Raw genomic sequence first — 14,909 nt, forward strand, 5'->3', positions numbered from 1 at the left:
GGGGTCTCCTAGAATGGCTCCAGTCCATGGCCCCAGTGCAAAGGGACCTTGGGGGAAGAAATACCCTCATTTCTCTTTCCTTCCTATCCTCTAGTCTCCTGCAGGCACCTGACATTGGGCAAACCCAACAGGAAGCCAAAGAGTAAAGGCTCCTGTTGACATAATCCATAGAGGTGAGCCTCTGTGGCACAGCCCCCAGGAAGAGGAAGGTGAAGGGTAGATCTGGAAAGCTAAAAATGGACAACAACTGTGGTGTGATCTCAGTCCCATCATTTAACTGGTTTCTCCACTGTAAATTGAGGGCCCTCACATTTTATGGTTCATTCAGGCCTTACTGCTAACCACTTCTCCTGTAATCTCCTCCTTTCTGGCTGCCCTGTGTGTCCCCATGTCAACCTCCATATAAAGGTCAATGCCTTTGTTTCCAAAAAGCAGTTGTCTCTATGTGTTCACAAGGATTCTCCTTTGCTGCAGGTGGAAAGAGTTCTCCATCCAGCTCTCCAAATTCTGATTTGGTGATGCCCCCAGAATTCTACCATAACAGCAACTTGCCTTTTCAAGGTATAAAACATCTGCCCAGATCTCAAGGGCTGCCCTGTTGGGGCTAGTTCTTTATTCTTTGGTGCCTCATTCATTCTCTTTTTCCTCTCACAGCTTGATCCTCCAGCAAATTCCCATCCTGGCTTCCTCATTCCCCTCTGAGTGATCATTCCTCCATGACCCAGACCTTAGCCTCTCCCTCTCCTCCTACTGCAAAGAACGACGTCACATCTCTACCTTAACAGCAATTTGATGACTCCATTGTCAGCATGGTTTGAAATTATTCTCGCCCAGATTTCTGATGGAACAAAACAAAGTTTCTCTTCATTCCTTAAGTTTTCAGTGGGTGACCTAGATGAAGGAGCAATGAAACCATGAAGACTGTGCTCAAAGGACCTTCAAATAAAATCTATGCATAGCTTATGAAACACATTCAATAAGCGATTACAAATGTTTAACGGATACATATATAACAAGTGACAACTGTTGTAACTAAACCAAATGAGAATTTGTCCACCTGATGCGCAGTAAGCCAATAAAAACTGACACTGAGCTTTTGCCATGAACACAGATAGGCAATCAGCTGATGTGGCACCACCCAGGAGAACAGGGAGCTAATGCTCAAAAGTTCTGAACCCTCTGATGGCTTGCAAGTGAGGGTTTTCAAGGACAAACTTTGGGGCAAGGGTCTCCTGAAAAGGTAGATGCTGTTGATTGGAGGCCCATAAGGCCATATAAGCTGGTATTACTTAATAATTTCTGGTGCTGCTTTGCCTCGTGCCCCAGAAGTCTATTCCATCTCAAAAGACTTGGAATCTGAGAAAATCTTTGTTCTGTATGTTAGAGATTTCATTAGTGCTGATTAACTACTTGTCCTACAGCTTCCTGTGAAAGATGAGCAAGCATTCCCATCCATTGAGCGTAGACCTATTAATTCCCTGGCCAGTCCTGCCGTGTCTGGGGGTGATGTGATCTCCAGTGTTCATTCTTCCATCTGAACTGACAAGATAGACACCAGCTTCATTTTATCACAAAAATTAGCATTACAAGAGTACCTGGCTGGCTCAGTCCCTAGACCATTGACTCCTGATCTTGGGGGGCAGGTTGTGAATTCAAGCTCCACATTGGGCATAGAGCTTACTTAATAATAACGGGGAAAAAAAAGAGAATTCTTAGGAAGATGTGGTAGTGTTGTGAACTCTGATATTCCACACAGGGACACCCCTGCTCTTAGGAATGAAGGATTTAATCCACTAGCTGTTCGGCTCGAAGTGCTGTCAGCAGATGACCTCTAGTTGTAAGCCTTCTTTGGGAATTTCCTTACCTGCTGTCTTTTTGAGGCAGCCTACATACAACGATTGATCAACTTGGGAGTATAGGGGCCTGGTCCTCTTGCCCCAACTCAGAACAACTTTGAAGAGTTTCCCATGAGGTCAGTTGAAGCCTTTGTTCTGACATTGGTAGCTCAGGCTTCTCCCTCTGCTCTATCCTGTTCCTTCCTCTCTCTTCCACAAGTGTCCATCCCAAGAGCAATCCCTAAATAACTTCCTGCATGCTAATCTTGATCTCAGAGTCTGTTTTCCAGAGAACCCAACCTGCCCCCACCCCCATCCAGGCCCATTGGAATGTGACTTTGCAGCTTCTCCAAACAAGACTTTCTGTTTCTCCACTCCTTGGATCTCCACAAGACTGGCCTTGTGACTTGCTTTAGTCAACAGAATGAGGCAGAGGTAATATTGTAGCAGTTCTGAGCCTGAGCCTCTACAGGTCTTGGATGTTTTTATTCTCACTCTTGGAGCCCTACCACTACCATGAAAACAAGCCCAAGCTAGACTGCTGGAGTATGAAAAACAAGTGGCCAAGGCAGTGCTGTTCCCCAGCTGACAGTCAACCACCCCCAGAAGCAGAGCCACCACCTGACCACAATGTATGAATGAACATAGCCAAATCCAAAATACTACCTAGCTGAGCCCACCCCAAATTGCTAAGCAGAGAATCATGACCTAAGAAATAGTGTTGTTTTAAGTCAGTTAAGTTTGGAGCAGTTTGTTATGTAGCAATTCCTAAATGATACAAGAGAGAACTGTGTTTGAGAAACCACCTGTGATATTGTGATTTGTCATAGAAGCAATATATATTTAATCTTTATCCCCTTTTCTGACTCACAGCTCCCCAACAGCTTTGGAATTTCCTAAGTATTCAGAGTGATAAAGTGTTCTTTGTTATGTTAACGAAGTGACGTTAGGAAAGCAACTAAGGATGGGGGCTGGTTGCCCGCGCAGCCAACCACGTGATTAGAGGGTTAGACCTTTCAGTCCCACCCCCTGACCTCCTGACAGGGAAGAAAACCTGGAAATTGAGTTCAATCAGTGGCCAATGATTTAATCCAACATGCCTTTGTAATGAAGCCTCCAAAAAAATCCCAACAGGATGGAGTTCGGAGAGCTTCCAGGTTAGTGAACACAGGGAGACTGGGAGAGAAGGTCACCTGGAAGCTACGCGCCCCTTCCCTGTACCTTGCCCTGTGCATCTCTTCCACCTGGCTGTCCTGTTATAATAAACCAGTAATCTAGTAAATAAAACAGTTCTTTTGGTTCTGTGAGCTGCTCTAGCAAATTAATCAAACCTGAGGAGGAGGTTGTAGGAACCTCTGATTTATAGCCAGTCTGTCAGAAGTACAAATAATAACAGGGCACCTGGGTCGCTCAGTTGGTTAAGCATCCGACTTGGGCTCAGGTCTTGATCTCGCGGTTCATGAGTTCGAGTGTTGGCTTCTGTGCTGACAGTTCGGAGCCTGCTTCAGATTCTGTGTCTCCCTCTCTATCTGCCCCTCCCCGGCTCACACTCTGTCCCCCTCTTCTCTTTCTCAAAAATAAACAGGGGGCGCCTGGGTGGCGCAGTCGGTTAAGCATCCGACTTCAGCCAGGTCACGATCTCGCGGTCCGTGAGTTCGAGCCCCGCATCAGGCTCTGGGCTGATGGCTCAGAGCCTGGAGCCTGTTTCCGATTCTGTGTCTCCCTCTCTCTCTGCCCCTCCCCCGTTCATGCTCTGTCTCTCTCTGTCCCAAAAATAAATAAACGTTGAAAAAAAAAAAAAAAAAAAAAAAATTTAAAAAAAAAAAAAAAAAAAAATAAACAGTAAAAAAAAAAAAAAAAAAGTACAGTAACAACCCAGGCTTGTGACTGGTGGCTGAAAATGGAGGGAAAGAGCAGCCTTGTAGGACTGATTCCTTAACCTGTAGAATCTGATTTCCAGGTAGATAATGTCAGAACTGCCTCCCAACATTGGAATTGCTATCAGAACCTTTTAACGACCTTAATAAGATAGAAAGTAAAATTGTGGAGACAGGAACATCTAGCCCCAAGCAACACAAGGGATGATTAAATAGCTTTCCAAGAGAAAATGAGAAGGACTTTTTTTTTTTTTTAAATGTAATCTCCACACCCAACGTAGGACTCAAACTCACAACCCCAAGATCAAGAGTCGTATGTTCCACTGACTGAGCCAGCCAGGCGCCCCAGCAAAAACTTATTTTTTGCCCCTGTGAAGGAGGTAGAAAGATGGGACTGGAAGTGAAATAAGGAGGAGAAAGTTGTCAGCAAGATGGTGTGTGACTAGAAACAATCTGAGTTGAAGCAGCAGGTGGAATCTCTCAATGGGCGTGGCTCTGTATGCTTGGAGATGGGATGGCAGAAAGACAATTAAGCACAGATGAACCTAATAGTTATTTTGAACTTCTCTGCATTTCTTTGATGTAACCACTTTCTGTTTATTTGCATCCCATCCAATCTTCAGAAAAATCTCCTTACAGTACAGGAACCCTCCCACTCTGCTAGCAGCGGTGTAATTGCAGAGCAGTTTGGTAGTATGTATCTAGTGAAGCACAAAACGCACATGCCCTTTTACCTGGTAATTCTGCTCCTAGGTTTTTACAGAGAAACTCTTGCACATGTGCACCAGGAAACATGTACAAGAATGTTTGGTCTTTGCAACAAATACAGGAAATTTCAAAAAACCTCAGCTGTCTACAAGTAGTACTTTAGATAGATGAATTTAAAATAAAATGCTAGGTACCAGTTAATATAAATGAACTAATATCTAATATCTATACTAGGGGCGCCTGGGTGGCTCAGTCGGTTGAGCGTCCGACTTCGCCTCAGGTCATGGTCTCGCGGTCTGTGAGTTCGAGCCCCATGTCAGGCTCTGTGCTGACAGCTCACAGCCTGGAGCCTGCTTCAGATTCTGTGTCTCCCTCTCTCTCTGACCCTCCCCCCATTCGTGCTCGGTCTCTGTCTCAAAAATAAACATTAAAAAAAAATAATATCTATACTAATATATATCTATATGTATCATCAAAGATAGATCTCAAAACACATTGCATAAAAAGGTAAGTTGCAGAGAATAAAACACAATACCATTTTGTGCATTTTATTTATATTTAATTTTTTAAAGATTTTATTTTTTTAGTGTTTATTTTTTGAAAGGGAGAGAGAGAGAGCACAAGCGGTGGCGGGGGGGGGGGGGGGGGGGGGCAGAGAGAGAAGGAGACATAGAATCCAAAGGAAGCTCCAGGTTCTGAGCTGGCAGCACAGAGCCTGATGCAGGCCTCGAAACCACAAACCAGGAGATCATGACCTGAGCTGAAGGCAGATACTTAACTGAGCCATCCAAATGCCCCTAAAGATTTCATTTTTAAGTAATCTCTACACCCAACTTGGGGCTCAAGTTTACAACCCCAAGATCAAGAGTTGCATACTCTACCTACTTGAGCCAGCCAGGCCCCCCTTTTGTGCATTGTAAGTCCACGCAAAACAGTGTGATAACTGTTTTGGATACATTACATGCAGTAAAATTATAAAAACACAATTTGGAAGGACAGACACCAAATTCCTGATGGTGAATTCCTCTGGGGAGGGACGTGTACAGAGATTTCACTTTTAACCCTATTAGTTTAAACACAGCAAATACTATAAAATGAAGCAGATGATAAAATGAGAACATTAAATTCTGAGAGTTAGAGGGCATGGGTGTCTGTTAGATTATGTTCTGCTCTTTTGTGTATTTAAAATTTTTTACCAACTGAGAAAAAAAATCTAATTATACCCATGAATGCTTTCTGTGATTTGGGTGGTTATTTGCCCAGGTGTGTGGCAGACGCACAGTGTCCAGGTGTGGACCAGGTGTGGTTCACATCTGGGTCACAGAGATTCATGCTGGAACCAGGCCTCTAGAGGCACATGTTACTGAGCATGTGAGCTCTCTGGAGATTTCAAACTCTTGGAGAGTGCTCTGTGGACCCACAGACTGTGAACATGGAATCAAGTCAATCTTACTGAGATCACCCATGGTGAGAGACTCTAAGGGTACATCTGGGTTACATGTATAATTGTTAACAGGCATTGACACCAATGGTAAGCTGGTCTTATCAATTACATGAATGGTGGGAAAAAAGTCTTCTAGCAAAACAAAAACATCAACAACACACCCAGAAAAAAACGCTTCTCGCTTTGCTAATTTTCCAGTGTCTATGATCAGGCTAGATATGGATGCATATCTTGGCAAATTTTTTTTTCCAGTCATTTAGAAAATTAACTCTACCCATTGCATCCAAATGCTTTGGTAGAGCCCTGAAACTATACACACACAGACACACACATTTTTTTTTTTTTGAAGTTTATTTATTTTCAGAGAAAGGGAGAGAAAGCATGAGCAGGGGCAGTGGGCAGGGGAGAGAGGGACAGAGAGAATCCCAAGGAGGCTCCATGTGGCCAGCACAGAACCCACCTCAGGGCTCCACCTCAGAAACCTTGAGATCATGACCTGAGCCAAAATCATGAGTCAGACACTCAACCAACTGAGCCACCCAGGCACCCCCACAGAAAAAGATTTTTGTGTGGGAGTTGATGTGTGGGAATTAACGAAGGGGTGAGATGTCACATGTGGTTAACATAGTGCAGAATTGTAACAGCTAACATTATATAGGTCTATGTTCTGGGTGCTTTACATACAATGAACTCACCTCATCTTTATACTAACCTTAACAGACAGGTGTTATTATTATCATCTCCATTTTACAGATGAGGAAACTGAGGTCCAGAGAGGTTAGCTCATCCAAGATCATACCTAGAGTAAGTATTGGAACCAAGATTCAAATGCAGAAAGTTTGTGCCCAGAGTCCACACTCTTAACCACTGAACCTCACCATCTTTCCAAACAGACGTACCAGAAGCCTGGAGTCGAAGGTGCACAAAAGTGATCCATACAATCCACAGGACTTTCTCTAGCACTTTCTAACAGACATTGTTCTGAGTACTTATTAAGTATGAACTTGCAAAAAAGGGAAAATGGGAGATTGGAACCTATCTTGGGTCATTCTCAAAGGGCTGGCAGACCCAGCTAAAATGTAGGTTGTGTACCTTATCTCGTTGACTCCTTCTAGCTACTTTCTGAAATTGGCATTATCCCCATGAACAGATGTGAAAACCTAGCATCAGGGAGGTGACATTCCCTGCCCAAGATCACAGGAATGTGAGAGGTTCACCTCATGAAGCTGCTATTTGAATTCACATCTGTCTGCTTCCACAACCAAGCTTCCTTAGCCTCCTACAATTTAAAGTGTCCTCAAGGTAAGGAGGCTGCCAGTGCCCAATGCCAGGAGGAGGGAAGCAAGCAAGTTGTTTGCAACAGTTTGTCAGATTAACGAGGCAGTCACTGGTTCATCCAAGCGGCTAAACGGCATCTAAACATGTTTCAGAATCATTTAGAGGCTTCAGAGATGGTTCCCCCGAGTCTAGAGTCTGCATCCGCACAGAGCGACAGGGCACAGCAAGAAATGCAGTGATTGAACTTAGCACATAGCTTCCCCAACCGACAGACCACCTCTGCTAAGTTCTGCTAAATTCTCTGCTTTAGTTCTCTGCCAAAGCGTTGACGAATACAGCCATGGGAATAAAAGGGCTGGGAACTGGCTTAAAATGACACCCACATTTCATTCCTAAGCTCCAAAGCCAGTCTACCATGAAACACTCAAGGTCTCAGCATGGGCTGCCAGAGAGGTCAGGCAGGTGTTAGTTTCACAGGCTAAGCAATCCTCCTTCAGGACTGGAGACATAGGGAACAGAAAGAGCCCCCCTCCCCACGCCATAGATGGGATCAGATGCAAGCTGCCTCTCAGGGATACAGGCCCAGAAGGGGACCTGGTATATGGAACAGGGAAACTGAGTCAAACTACATTATGGAAGAGTACAAGCTGAAGTTTCGTGAGTGTCCCAGTTATAACTGCTGCATAACCAAACACTCAAAATATAGTTGCTTGAGACAGAAATCATGTATTTTTTTCTCATGAGCCTACAATCTGAACAGGGCTCAGGGGGGACAGCTCACTTTTGCTTATGCAGTGTTGGCTGGGACAGCTCCACTGAGTCTTGCGGACCAATTTCCACAAGGGCTCACCCACATGGCTGGCAAGTTGGTGCTGGCTGCCAGTTCCTCTCCATGTGGATGTCTTCTCAAAGCTCCTTGGGTTGCCTCACAGCATGGTGGCTGGGTTTCATGAATGAGAGTTCCAAAAGACAGGAAGTAGAAATTGAGTTTAAGGCCCGTGCCTAGAAACTGGTACATCATTTCTACCATTGGTCAAGCATTTACAGAGCCCAGACTCAACGGGAAGGGATACAGATCCCACCACTAGTTAAAAGGAGTATCAAAGAATTCGGGGGCTATATTTTAAAACTGCCACAGTGTGGGGCGCCTGGGTGGCGCAGTCGGTTAAGCCTCCGACTTCAGCCAGGTCACGATCTCGTGGTCCGGGAGTTCGAGCCCCGCGTCGGGCTCTGGGCTGATGGCTCAGAGCCTGGAGCCTGTTTCCGATTCTGTGTCTCCCTCTCTCTCTGCCCCTCCCCCGTTCATGCTCTGTCTCTCTCTGTCCCAAAAAAATAAATAAATGTTGAAAAAAAAAAAAAATTTTAAAACTGCCACAGTGAGAACTTCCCCTTGTATCCTAGTACGCAGGGAAAGCATGGCAAAAAAGTCTCATTTTATCTGCCTTTTCTAATTCGTTATGGGAAATAGCTGGATATTGCAGTGAGGATTCAGAACATCTCCAAAGGGGTGGGTCCAGATTCCATCTCTGGAAACCACCTTCCGCCTTGTCTCTCCATTGCTTCAGAAACTTCATTTCATTTATTCATTCATGCATTAATGCATTTCTTCATTCTTACATTGATTTAGGCGATACTTGTTCAGCACCAATTCTGCTCAAATACAGTGGTGGTAAATAAAGCAGATATGGAAACTGCACCAGTGGAACCTACATACAGTGGCGGAGTCAGACAATAAGCAGGTAAACAAACAAATATGTAATTTAAATTGTGATAAGTGCTTTGAAGGAGCCCAAAGGGGGCACTACTGAGGGCTATGCGGAAGCCTAGCCAGGATAACCATCAGTAATGGACAAGCATCCATGGGACTACAGAGACCAGTCTTTTTTTTTTTTTTAATATTTATTTATTTTTGAGAGAAAGAAGGAGGGAGGGGCAGAGAGAGAGGGAGACAGAAGATCTGAAGTGGGTTCTGCACTGACAGCAGAGAGCCGGACGCAGGGCTGGAACTCATGAACCATGAGATCACGACCTGAGTCGAAGTCGGATGCCACCCAGGAGCCCCCAGAGACCAGTCTTTAACAGAGACCAGTCTTTGACATGGTGATGCAGTGAGAAACAATGTAGTGAACTGATCAGAGTTTCTAGTTCTCTCTGTGGGTGGCATTGGAACTGGACCAATGCTCTAAACCCAAACTATTCCCTAGGCTTTGAAAATCCAGGGATCAGGGGAAGCCTAAAGAGGGAGATTTTGGCCCTTGTACAAATAAGGGCATGAAAGGATTTGAATGAGTGGAAAATTTAAAAGAGTGGCCTTATTTGTGCCCTCAATCTGGCAACTAGGTCACTCTGGTTTTCCAGTTTATTTTTTACTTTTTTAAGAATAAGACATTTTTCTTTTACTTTCACTTTTTCCTTCCTAAAGGCTTTTCCTTTCTTTATGTAGATTCAAGTTTCTGACCTATACCATTGTCATTGTCTAAAGAACCTCTCTTAATACTTCCTGCAAGACATATCGACCGGCAGCACATTTCTTCAATTTTGGCTTATTTCTCTGTTGTGAAGGATAATTTGACAGGTACAGATTTCAAGGTTGGTAGGGTTTTCTCTCAACACTTTAAAATTTTAATTCCGTTACAGCTAACATACAGTGTTATATTAGTTTCAGGTATATAATATAGTGATTCAACCATTCTATACATTCCTCAGTGGTCATCACAGAAGGTGTACTCTTTAAATTTTTTTTTAAGTTTATTTATCTATTTTGAGGTTGGGGAGGGGCAGAGAGAGAGGGGGAGAGAGAATCCCAAGTCAGCACGGGGCTCGACATGAGGCTTGAACTCAGGAACTGCCAGATCATGACCTGAGCTGAAATCGAGAGTTGGACGCTTAACTGAACCACCCAGGGGCCCCACAATAAATGTACTCTTATTCCCCATCACCTATTTCACCCATACCTCCATCTCCATCCCCTCTGTTTGTTCCCTATAGTTAAGAGTCTCTTTTTTGGTTTCTTTTTTTTAAATTTGTTTCTTAATTTCCATATATCAGTGAAATCACATGGTATTTGTCTTTCTCTGACCAACTTAATTCACTTAGCATTATACTCTCTAGATCCATCCATGTTGTTGCAAATGACAAGATTTCATTCTTTTTATAGGAATAATATTCCATTGTATATATATATGCCACATCTTCTTTATCCATTCTCTTATCAATGGATGCTTAGGTTGCTTCTATAATTTGGGTATTGTAAATAATGCTGCAATAAACATAGGAGTGCATATCATTTTGAATTGGTGTTTTCACATTCTCTGGGTAAATACCCAGTAGTGCAATTACTGGATCCTATGGTAATTCTATTTTTAATTTTTTGAGGAACCTCCATAATGTTTTTTACAATGGCTATACCAGTTTGCATTCCCATCAGCAGTGCAAGAGGGTTCCTTTTTCTCCACATCCTTGCCAACACTTGCTTATTGTGTATGTTTTGTTTCATTTTGTTTTTAGCCATTCTGACAGGTATGAGGTGATATCTCATGGTGGTTTTGATTTGCATTTCCTCAGGCATGAGTGATGTTGAACATCTTTTCATGTGTCTGTTGGCCATCTGTATGTCTTTGGAGAAATGTCTGTTCAAGTTTCCTGCCCATTTGTTAATTGGATTATTTGGTTATTCCGGTTTAAAAATCTCAGGCACATGACGTACTGAGACCCTAGCGACTGGTGAGTGAGGAATCTAGTTATAAACTGGAAAGGCTGGACAGGCTATGGGATGGGAAAAAAATGATTCAGCGGAGTCTGTCCTGGGGCTGGAGTTATTGACTTCTCCAATTTAGGGCAGAATTTCCCTTTGGTAACTGGAAGAGGACTAAGCCTACAGTAGATGTCAAGAAGTCTCAGTTGTAGGGCAGGAAAGAGGCAGAAATAGAAAACAGGCAGAGGATAATGGATATTTCATGATACCATTTTGTTAGGAAGCCAAAAAAATTGGAATAGAAAGGGCATTGGGATGGGGTGCCTGTGTGGCTCTGTCGGTTAAGTGTCCAACTTCAGCTCAGGTCATGATCTCACTGTTCGTGGGTTCAAACCCTGTGTTGGGCTCTGTGCTGACAGGTCAGAGCTTGGAGCCTGCTTTGGATTCTGTGTCTCCCTCTCTCTCTCTGCCCCTCCCCTGCTCGAGCTCTATCTCTGTCTCTATCTTTCTCTCAAAAAAAAAAAAAAAGTAAATAAAAACATTAAAGGGGCACCTGGGTGGCGCAGTCGGTTAAGCGTCCGACTTCAGCCAGGTCATGATCTCGCGGTCCGGGAGTTCGAGCCCCGCATCAGGCTCTGGGCTGATGGCTCAGAGCCTGGAGCCTGTTTCCGATTCTGTGTCTCCCTCTCTCTCTGCCCCTCCCCCGTTCACGCTCTGTCTCTCTCTGTCCCAAAAATAAAATAAAAACGTTGAAAAAAAAAATTTAAAAACATTAAAAAAATAAAAATAAATAAAAAGTCATTGGCATACGGGCAATAAAGGCAACTACTCGCAGATGTGATAATCATTTGGGTTTAATCTGGCTGCAAGTAATAGGAAATCTAACTAAAATTGCTCATGTACAAGGAGACGTTATTGGCTCCCGGTCCAAGTGTGTCTGGCTTCAGGTGTAGCTTGATCAGGAGATCAGATGAGCTCACCAGATCCCAGTTCCCTCTACCTCTTCTCTGTGACTCTTCAGTTGCTGGCTTCAGTGCCAGGCCTCATATGGTAGCAAGAAGGCGGTAGAGGACCCAGCTCTCTTATATACTTTTAGGTTGTACATACTGCAGGAAACAGAATCTCCTTTCCAGAATCCCAAGTCTCATTATATCTCATTTGCTTTGGCTGGGCCATGTGCCCATCCATGAACCAACTGTTGGGGCCAGAGGAGTGAGATGTGCTAAGTCAGGAGGTTTCATCCCCAGAGTGGAGGGTAAATTCAGTTTCATAAGATTCCATGTGGAGTGATGATGATGTGGAGTGTATTCTCAGAGGAAAATCAGGGTGTTAATACTAGAAGGAGGATGATGGGTATAGGGTACACATGTGAGCTCCAGAAAGACAGTGTGTCTGAAAGTAAGAAGAGGACTGTCCCTAGGGCACATGGGGCCCTTGACAAATGCTTCGGGGAGCCCTGCCTATCTAAACAATTTGACTATAAATATAAAATTCCTGGGCCCACATGACATATAGTGAATTATTGAGAAGACTCTGAATAATGGGTATGGAAGTGGCACTTATGTTTATTGTTCAATCAGCACACATGGAGATTCTTTGTGGTACCCATCTCTTCCTGTTCTTTACTGTCAAATGTGCTGCTCCAGGCTGTTATATCTCCCACTATGAGAAAACAGGCATCAACTGTTATGGCTTAAAATGCCATACTCTTCAGACCCTGTTTCTACTGAAACAATATAGATCTTGCTTCTGCATTTCCCTAATACCATTTATTTAATGCTTGTTACAACCATTACTCATGGGGCTGCGTCATCCACTGTGCAGCCAGTCAATATTGGCTTCCACGGACTCCCTGAAAGGTAGTGCCTCATGTCCAACTCTTGATTTTGGCTCAGGTCATGATTTCACAGTTCATGAGATTGAGCCCCACATCAGGCTCTGCGCTGACTGCTCTGCACAGTTTGGGATTCTCTCTCTCTCCCTCTCTCTCTGCTCCTCTCCTGCTTGCCTCCTTCTCTCTCTCTCTCAAAATAAATAAACATTTAAAAAAGTGATGGGTTGTCTTGTTACAAAAAAAAGGTAGTGCTTCATTGATGATAGCCACTGATAGAAGTCTTACCCAGGGTATGCGGAATCTGTGAATGATAATTCGTTTCTGGTCACACTGAATTTACCATTTGGAATTTTATAGTGTCCAACCATGTCTTCTCTTGAACTCTTTGAGCTGGAATCACTGCATTCCCAAAATGTGATCTATGTCAATGTTGACCTCACCCCTGCCTGCTACACACCATTCCCGGCAGGGAGCATAGATGAGGGAACCATGGGTGGAACATGAACAGGACCATTTGTGTAAAGAACGTTTGTCCTCAGCTTAAGGCTAACCCAGAAGAGTAGGATTTGCCTTATCAATCAGAGGCAAGAAGGGACATTGATAAGAAGGGCCCATCGGCAGTGTAGAACAAGAAGCAGGCACACAACTACACTCAGAAGACTGACACATGACCCAAAGCTTGCAGAAGGGGCTGGGTCCAACAGAAGAAAGAACATAGGATAAGGACACCTGCTGCTACCCTACTACCCATGGGTGCTGCAGACCAGTGGTGACACTGTAGTTGGAACATAAATGGGCAAGAGCCAACGCACAGGCCCATAGCTGTGCGTCAAACCCAAAGGTCAGTGGTAGACCATTAATAGACCAGAGCTCTGAACCCCTTCCTGTGTCTGATATGAGAGTCACCTAAAATCTGTGTCAGCGTCATTCAGCAGACGCAATCTTACACGATGCCACAAAAGAAATAACACACCAGCCACAAGGAGTGATCTGCTCCTACACCATCCTTCTGAAGCAGGTCCTAGCCACAAGACCCTTGGAACACCCCATAGTCATGATCCTGGATCTTCTCAGATCATCTGGTCAAATCCGTAAGTGTGGTAGAGGGTTAGAGACCACTTCGAAAGAGGGGGAGAAAGAGGAACAAGAACCCACGTGGACCCCCAGTTCAGGTGCAGGAAGCCCCACCTAGATGACACTGCCAGTCCTAGCCAGTCCTAGACCCCAGAGTGGTTCTTAGAAAATTCTGAGGGAGGTGTTTCTGGTGACCAAGATTTAACACAGGATAAGGTCTGGGTCTAGGGTACCAGGCCTGAATACCACTGCTAGCCCCACCTAGTTTGACACCAGGAGAGGACATCCTTTGAGGAACGCCCTCCAAAGCACGAGGCCCCTAAGGCATAAGCCTGGAGCAGGGGATCCCCCTTGCCTGCGCCTCAGGGCAGTACTGAGTGGGAACCAATCACCTGTGGAAGCCAGATTCAGAGTTCAGCTTGAGACATGTACCGAGCACTTGCTAAGTGCCAGGCACCAGGTGGGGACAAACTGGAAATCTGTGAAGCCACAGCGCATTGCACATTGCAGTGTTGCCAGAGCAATCACCCACTGGTTGCATGGCACTGCTCCACTCCTGTCCAGTACATTCCAAATTGCCTGAAATGGGGAGCAGCCCCGTGCGTCCGGGGACCTGTTTACACCTCACTGCATCCACTATTTCATTCCATTCTGATAAATATGAAATAACAGGAAGTACTGAGGTTTATCTCATGTATTCCAGTCGTTTGTTTATACCTCATTAGTTTTTATTTTTTTATTATTTTTTTTAATGTTTATTTATTTGAGAGAGAGAGAGAGAGACAGCATGTGTGGGGGAGGGGCAGAGAGAGGGAGACAGAATCTGAAGCAGGATCCAAGCCCTGAGCTGTCAGCACAGAACCCAACATGGGGCTCAAACTCGTGAATCAGAAGATCATGACCTGAGCTGAAGTTAGACACTTAACCGACTGAGCCACCCAGGCGCCCCTACACCTCATTAGTTTTTAGAGAGAGCTATTGGGTGGAGGGTGGGGAATGTGGAGACAGTGTCTCCACAGAGAAGCCTAGAGAGGTGTCTCCTGAGGAGCCCAGCCCAGAACTGGGGCTTGTCAGTGAAAAGAATCCTCTTTCCATCCACTCGGGTTCCTTTCAGACCTTACGCCTTAGTAAAGACCCTGATGGTTTCAGGGAGAAAATTCAAAAA

The sequence above is a fragment of the Prionailurus viverrinus genome, chromosome A3, assembly GCF_022837055.1.
Source record: "Prionailurus viverrinus isolate Anna chromosome A3, UM_Priviv_1.0, whole genome shotgun sequence".
Classification (NCBI taxonomy): Eukaryota; Metazoa; Chordata; class Mammalia; order Carnivora; family Felidae; genus Prionailurus; species Prionailurus viverrinus.